A 9,105-nucleotide genomic window follows, 5' to 3' on the forward strand; every position below is an offset into this window, starting at 1 on the left:
TACTTGGAAAGAGGGTGTTCAAGACACTTGACCGGAAACAGTGGACTACTAGCTGATATTATTCATGAAACCGGAGCGATGATCACTTTCGGTGACAACTCAAAAGGTAGAACCGTGGCAAGGGTAAGATTGTCCTTGGTAACCTGTCTATAAATAACGTGCTTTTAGTAGAAAACTTGCATTTCAACCTATTAAGCATTAGTCAAATGTGTGACATAGGGTACACGGTTGAATTTCATAACCATGCATGCTTAGTTAAAAATCATCAGGGTGATACACTATTTACTGGAAACAGGATAGGAAACATTTACAAAGTTGACTGGAAAACTAAAATTGAAAATCCTGTTTGCATAATTGCTGAGAATGATCCAAACTGGCTCTGGCACAAACGGTTAAACCATTTGAATTTTAAAACAATAAATTTCATATGTTCTAAGGAATTAGTTCATGGTTTTCCAAACATCAAATTTTCGAAAGATAAAGTATGTGCTGCATGTCAAATGGGAAAACAAATAAAATCATCTTTTAAAAGCAATGGAAACTTTCAATCCGAACGATGTTTAGAATTACTGCATATGGATCTGTTTGGTCCGGTTAAGGTGACAAGCATAGGAGGCATGCATTATACCATGGTAGTTATTGATGATTACTCTAGATTTACTTGTGTAACATTTTTAGCTTCCAAACATCAAGCTATACCGAACCTGATCAAATTACTTTTAAGAATACAAAATGATAGATTTATCCGAATAGACAGAATCAGAAGTGATAGAGGAACCGAATTCACAAACAGTACTTTAACTACTTTTCTTGAAGATTCCGGTATTAGACACGAGTTGTATAGTGCTAAAACACCTCAACAAAATGGCCTGGCTAAGAGAAGAAACCGAACTCTCAAGAAAGCCGCAATGTCCATGATAGCCGATTCGGGTATCGCTAAAAAGTTTTAGGCTGAGGCTATCAATACTGCTTGTTACACTCAAAACCGGTCTTTAATCACTGAATGGTTTACTAAAACTCCATTTGAAATATATACCATGACAAAGTTCCTAACATCCGGTATCTTAGGATCTTTGGCTGTAAGTGTTATGTTCACATCAACGGAAAAAGTTATTTGACCGCATTTGATGCTAAATCCGATGAAGGAATAATGTTGGGATATTCAGCCGTAAGTAAGGCATATAGAGTTTACAACACTAGAACCTTAACGGTTGAAGAATCTTCTCATGCTGTTTTTGATGAATCGGTTGAACGTAACACTGCAGTACCCTTCGACCTTCTTAACAGAATGGAAAATTTCAATATCTATTCTAATGATGAAGAAGAGGTTCCGGTCTATAGACGGTTTGTCAATGATCATGCAGTTAATGCTGAGACTCAGCATGATCAAGTTGCTTTACCGCAGAAAGTTGACGCCTCAATGTCCACTAAGGAAATTGGTCGGTCTGACACTGTTCAGCGTACCGATCCATCTAACCCTGATCAGTTAACCGGATGCTTGGAAGACACTTCCAGAATAAACCTCAGAAGGAATATAAATCATCCTCTTTAACTAGTAATAGGCAACCTCTCATCACCCGTTCGAACTAGGCGACAAAATTTGGAAGAATATGAAAACTCACCTTTCATATTATAAATTGAGCCGAAAAAGGTGGATGAAGCTTTGCTAGATCCCGATTGGATTTTAGCAATGCAAGAGGAAGTAAACGAGTTTTAGAGAAATAAAGTCTAGCACTTAGTTCCAAGATTGAAACGACAATCGGTCATAGGAACAAGATGGATGTTTAGAAATAAACTAAATGAAGATGGTTTAGTTACAAGGAACAAAGCCCGACTAGTGGCTCAAGGATACAAACAGGAAGAAGACATTGATTTTGAAGAATCATTTGCTCCTGTGACTAGACTTTGAAGCCATTAGAATATTTTTGGCATTTGCGATTTTAAATTTTTTTAAAGTTTTTCAAATGGATGTCAAAAGAGCTTTTCTAAACGGTAAACTAATTGAAGAGGTGTATGTCGAACAACCTCCAGGTTTTAAAAATCTGTAACTAATAAGTCATGTGTACCAGCTGGACAAAGCCTTTTACGGTTTAAAACAAGCTCCAAGAGCCTGGTACGATACTCTAACAGAATTCTTATTTTCTCACAAATTCACAATAGGTTCGGTTGATAAAACACTTTTTAAATTCGAGAAAAAGGAACATATCTTACTCGTTCAAATATATGTGGATGATATTATTTTCGGATCAACCGATCCGAAATTATGTGATAAATTTTCAAAGTTAATGACTGATAGATTTCAGATGAGTATGATGAGAGAATTAAGTTTCATCCTAGGTCTTTAGGTTAAGAAGATTGACACCGGGACATTCATCAGTCAACCAAAATACACAGCCGAACTGCTTAAGAAATTCAGAATGGACACATGTGCCGAGGCGGCTAATCCAATGAGCTCATCTGTAAAACTAGACAAAGATGAGGACGGTCAATGAGTAAATACAACAGCCTACCGAGGAATCATCGACTCACTCCTCTATTTAGCAGTCAACCGACCGGACATCCTGTTCGCGGTCGGAGTATGCGGAAGATTTCAAGCCAATCCAAAACAGTCACACTATACCGCGACTAAGAGGATATTAAAATATCTGAAAGGAACTCAAGATGTGGGACTATGGTACCCAAAAGACTCAAGTTTTAACTTAATAAGCTACTCTGATGCAGACTATACATGATGCAAAATCGACCGAAAGAGTACAAATGGAACATGCCAATTTCTGGGAGATCGGCTCATTTCTTGGTACAGCAAGAAGCAAACCTCAGTTGCCACTTCAACCATAGAGGCAGAGTACATAGCAGCCGGAAGCTGCTGTACACAACTCCTCTAGATCCAACAAAAACTAAGGGACTTCGGTGTAACCTCTGAAGAGTCTCCATTCTTTTGTGACAACACCAGTGCAATAGTCCGGTTAGAGACTTGAACCGTTCTTAACACTACACAAGCTGTCACAAACTTCTTGAACCGGGTTCAAGTGCGGAGGTAGTTTGTTTTAGCTTGAAGCAACACGCACAGTTCGGTTTGGAAGGTATTTAGAAGGAGTCGGTTAAAGTGGAGAAAGAAACCGGTTCGGTTTGAATTAAGGGAAAGCCGGTTCGGTTGGAGTAGTAAATGTTTCGGTTCTGTTAGAGTAAGTAAGCTGGGGAGTAAATGTAAAGAACACGAGACAAGATTTTATGGATGTTCGGAGTTTAATCTCCTACGTCACCGCTTCTTCTCAAAAGATGAGAAGGATATTCACTAACTGGAATATTACAACACTCACACAATACCGATCGAGTCTTATTTACTGCTCGTCGGTTACACCACTCACAATGATGTAATACAATACTCAATGTAACATACACACACAACACAAGAACGATTTCGGGAATTTCAATCACTATTCAAGGTCGCGCGTAAGATTTCTCTTTCACTGTTGCTTGTCTCTGTTCTTGAAGACGCTTCGACTTCCTTTTATAGTGAAATGATGATAACGGTCATCTTTTCTCTCTCCAGGAGATTAGTCGCTGGAAGCCGTTCCAGTCAGGTTCAGGTGGCGTGCACGCTTTGCCATTTTGGACACTTGGCAAACATGCACTAGGCCGGTTTGCATTTTGGACACATGACAGACATGCACTAGGCCGACCGCCTGAATCAGATGTTGCTTGCGGATTTAGATAATCAGTTCATCATTGTTTTCGTTGCATGCTTCTGATCTGGATCTTTTCTTCTTGTATATTTCAGAGAAATCTCTATATCATCATATTACGTCATCTTCTCAGATTCATCACTTTTCAAAGTTTTCCGTTGAGCTTTATGATCTTCAATAATAAAGTGAGTCAGCCGAATGATGACGCTTTTGCTAGCCGATCCGGTTAGAGGCATTCATAAGAAAATAAAACTAATAAGAAACTATGGGTCAAATGATCCTCCCTTTTCTTTTTCTTTGCGCTTTGCCTCCTGCGCTGCTCGCCATTCTCTTTCCCTTTGATCCGCGTCCATGCACCAACCGGTTATGAGACTTATTCTTTCGGAAGGGAAGCGGTTGAAGTTGAAGAATCCACCTTCCGGTTTGGGTGGTCGAGGAAGGGGAACGGTTGATGTTCCCTGACTTGTTGATAGAGAGGACGAGGTCGGTGCGGCTCTCTTCTTCCTTGGTTTTAAGGGGTTATCATCCTCTTCTTCTTCATCGGCGAGTGGGTTGTTGGAATGATAATCCGTTTGTGGACCTTGAAGACCACTCTATTCCACCCGAGACATTAATTCGACTATTTTTTTCTTTTATTTTTCCGGCCCCTTGTCACCATACCTGTTGATTGCTCAGCTTGAACTAGTTTGGTTTCTTTTTGTTTCGCCTTTTCTGCCTTATGAATTTTCTGGGCTATCCTGAAATCCTTTTTTCGAGCTCTTTTCTCAACCGTTCTTGTTTTTCCTCTTCGGCTTAGATTTGAAGAGCTGTTTCCACATCGGTTTAGATATGTTCTTGAGTATTAACCGCTTTTAACTTTGTCAGTTACTCAATCTAAGCCGCCATAAGTTGCATCATCTCTAGCAGCGGTGCAGTTGATGACTCAACTTTTGCTTTAACCGTTTCAATTAGTGTAGAGTTCAGAGTAGCGGTTCTGGATTCCGTGACAGCGTGCCACTTGCTCATTAAGGTCTCGACAACATTATCAATGAGGCCCTTAATTTTACCGAGGAGACATTCAATTTCCTGACTTTGTTCAGAATGTTGGGAATGAACCGACGCTGCCATTTTCGAAGGGTTCGGCTAGGTTAGGGATGTGGGCGTGCTTAATGATGTCATCAAGTAATTAGTATGAGGTTAACTTGTTTAGATGTACAATAGTTAGTTCCAATGTAATAGTAATGATGGCTAAAAATTTTCATGATTGAAAATAAATATATGGAAGATATGTTAGTCTTCCTCTCTTGATGATAGACACGTGTCTTCATCTCGATTGAGGTAGACTGTTTTATGATTTATAGGTTTCATTATCAAGGCATTCATGAAAACCGTGGTCAGCCGTTCCAATTTTAGCTGAAAACTCATTTATCGAAATTTTAATGTATTTAGTCGGTTGGTTTTCCATGACTGTTTTATTGAGATATTTTATTCCGGTGTGAAGAAATGTCGAGATTAACCGACATTTATTCAGCTTAAGGAACAAACCATCTGTTTTACTAGATTCACTTTAACCGTTCGATTTATTTACATGTATTTTGATAAAGTGAATTTATCAAGCTTAACCGGAGACATCTTTCCGGTTGGCATCCCTGATTTATTAATTTCCTATTGAGGTATGACTTGAGAAGCGTGAGCTTCTCCCTGAGCTCATGCCCCGGTTTGTCATAATGATGTATGTTTGAAAACAAGCAGTGATGTTTATGGCATAAGTTGTTTGCTATCAGTAAGTCCTAAGATATTTCTGAAGTAAGAGAACTTAGCTTCCTGTAACGTTTTAGTGAAGATATCAGTCACTTGCTGTTCGGTTGAGACATACTCCAGCCGGATGTGTTTTTGTTGCACATGCTCCCGGATGAAATGATGTCTTATGTCAATGTTCTTTGTTCTTGAATGCAACACCGGATTATATGTGATTGCTATTGTGCTGGTGTTGTCACAGAATATTGGAGACTCTTCGGCGGTCACACCGAAATCCCTGAGTTGCTGTTGGATCTAAAAGAGTTGTGCACAACAGTTTCTGGCTGCTAGGTACTCCGCCTCTGCAGATAAAGTTGCAACTGATGTTTGCCTTTTTTTGTACCATGAGACAAGCCAGTCTCCTATAAACTGACAAGTCCCACTTGTACTCTTTTGATCGATTTTGCAGCCTGCATAGTCTGCATCAGAGTAACTTATTAGATTAAAACTCGAGTCTTTTGGGTACTATATTCCCACGTCTTGAGTTCCTTTCAGATATTTTAGGATTCTTTTAGCCGCGGTGTAATGTGATTGTTTGGATTGGCTTGGAATCTCCCGCATACTCCGACCGCGAACAGGATGTCCGGTCGATTGGTTGTTAGGTAGAGGAGTGAACCGATGATTCCTCGATATGCTGTTATGTCTACTGTTTGACCGTCTTCGTCTTTGTCTAATTTTATAGATGAGCTCATTGGAGTAGCCGCCTCAGCACATGTATCCATTCCGAATTTCTTCAGTAGTTCAGCTGTGTATTTTGGCTAGCTTATGAATGTTCTGATTTCGATCTGCTTAACCTGAAGACCTAAGAAGAAGATCAACTCTCCCATCACACTCATTTGAAATCTATCAGTCATCATTTTTGAGAATTTATCACATAATTTTGGATCGGTTGAGCCAAAAATAATATCATCAACATATATTTGAACAAGTAATATATGTTCATTTTTCTCAAATTTGAAAAGAGTTTTATCAACCGAACCTATTGTTAATTTGTGATCAAATAAAAATGCGGTAAATGTGTCGTACCAGGCTTTTGGAGCCTGTTTTAAACCGTAAAGGGCTTTGTCTAGCCGGTAAACATGACTCATTTGTTCTGGAATTTTAAAACCTGGAGATTGCTCGACATACACCTCTTCATTTATTTTGCCGTTTAGGAAAGCGCTTTTTACATCCATTTGAAAAACTTTGAAATTTTTGAAATCCGCAAATGCTAAAAATATTCTAATGGCCTCAAGTCTAGCCACATGAGAAAATGATTCTTCGAAATCAATTCCTTCTTCCTGTTTGTAACCTTGAGCCACTAACTGGGCTTTGTTCATCGTAACTAAACAATCTTCATTGAGTTTATTTCTAAACACCATCTTGTTCCTATGATCGATTGTCGTTTCGGTCTTGGAACTAGGTGCCAGACTTTATTTTTCTTAAACTCGTTTAGTTCCTCTTGCATTGCTAAAATCCAATTGGGATCTAACAAAGCTTCATCCACCTTTTCGGCTCAATTTGTGATATGAAAGTCGAGTTTTCATATTCTTCCAAATTCTATCGCCTAGTTCGGACGGGTGATGAGAGGTTACCTATTACTAGTTCAAGAGGATGATTTTTATTCCTTCTGAAGTTTATTCTAGATGTGTCTTCCAAGCGTCCGGTTGGCTGATTAAGGTTAGACGTATCGGTAGGCTGAGCAGAGTCAGACCGACTGATTTCCTCAGTGGACACCAAGGCGTCAACTTTCTACGGTGAAGCAGCTTGATCAGACTGAGGTTCAACATCAACTTCTTGATCATTAATAAACCGTCTATAGACCGGAACCTCATCTTCATCATCCAAATAGATATTGAAGTTTTCCATTCTATTGTGAAGGTCAAAGGGTACAGCCGTGTTTCGTTCAACCGATTCATCAAAAACAACGTGAGAGGTTTCTTCAACTATTAAGGTTCTAGTGTTGTAAACTCTATATGCCTTACTTACGGATGAATATCCCAACATTATTCCCTCATCGGATTTAGCATCAAATGCGGTTAAATAAGTTTTGCCGTTGATGTGAATATAACACTTACAGCCAAAGATCCTAAGATACCGGATGTTAGGAACTTTGTCATGGTATATTTCAAAAGGAGTTTTAGTAAACCGTTTAGTAATTAAAGATCGGTTTTGAGTATAACAAGCGATGTTGATAGCCTTAACCAAAATTTTTGAGCAACACCCGAATCGGCTATCATGGACCTTACGACTTTCTTGAGAGTTCGGTTTATTCTCTCAGCCAGACCGTTCTGTTGTGGTGTTCTGGCACTAGATAACTCGTGCCTAATACCGGAATCATCAAGAAATGTAGTTAAAGTACTGTTTGTAAATTCGGTTCCTCTATCACTTCTGATTCTGTTCACTCGGATAGATTTCTAATTTTGTATCCTTAAAATTAGTTTAATCAGGTTTGGTGTAACTTGATTTTTAGAAGCTAAAAATGTTACCCAAGTAAATCTAGAGTAATCATCAACAACTACCATGGTATAATACATACCTCATAGACTTGTTACTCTATCCGGGCCAAACAGATCCATATGTAAGAGTTCTAAACATCGTTCAGATTGGTAATTACCATTGCTTTTTAAAGATGATTTTATTTGTTTTCTCATTTTACATGCAGCACATACTTTATCTTTCGAAAATTTGATGTTTGGAAAACCATGAACTAATTCCTTAAAGCATATGAAGTTTATTGTTTTAAAGTTCAAATGGTTTAGCCGTTTGTGCCAGAGCCAATTCAGATCATTCCCATCTATCATGCATATAGGGTTTTCAATCTTAGTTTTCCAATCAACTTTGTAAATGTTTCCTATCCGGTTTCCGGTTAGTAGTGTATCACCTTGATGATTTTTAACTAAACATGCGTTTTTATGAAATTCAACCGTTTATCCTATATCACACATTTTACTAATACTTAATAGGTTGAAATACAAGTTTTCTACTAACAATACGTTATTTATAGAGAGATTATCATGGACAATCTTACCCTTGTCCACGGTTCTACCTTTTGAGTTGTCACTGAATGTGATCATTGCTCCGGTTTCATGAATGATGTTGGCTAGAAGTCCGCTATTTCTGGTCACGTGTCTTGAACACCCGCTGTCCAAGTACCATTTCGAGTTTCTTAACCGATTGCTCCTCCTAACCTGCAAAAAACAAATATTTACACCTTTCTGGTACCCACATTCAGTTGGGTCCGTGGTTGATTAGTCCCTTTGGGGTCCAGACTTTTATAAGTCGGATCACTTTCCCGGTAATAGTTCTAATCGTGTTTGGCTTAACCTCTTGCTGTCTGCCTAAGAGTGCCTTATGTTGTCGTGATGGTGATTGTTGACTGGTTTTGTGTGGATGTGTTTCGGTTTGTTTACCTCCTGACCGGTTGACTTTCTTTCTTTCTTTCTTTCAAGATGAATCCATTTTTCCGAGTCGGTTGGACTTACATATTTTAATTCCGGTTTTAGGGCAGGTTCTACCTCAATGTTGGTTGAAGAGCTCTTGACAAATCTTACGAAAAGAAGATTGGCTTTTATGCGTTTCATCCCGTTGGAAGTGTTCCGGTTGACACATTTTTTTTTTGTATCCAAGACCAAATTTGCATTTAGGATGTCTTTTATATTTG

Source organism: Impatiens glandulifera, chromosome 1, assembly GCF_907164915.1.
Source record: "Impatiens glandulifera chromosome 1, dImpGla2.1, whole genome shotgun sequence".
Classification (NCBI taxonomy): Eukaryota; Viridiplantae; Streptophyta; class Magnoliopsida; order Ericales; family Balsaminaceae; genus Impatiens; species Impatiens glandulifera.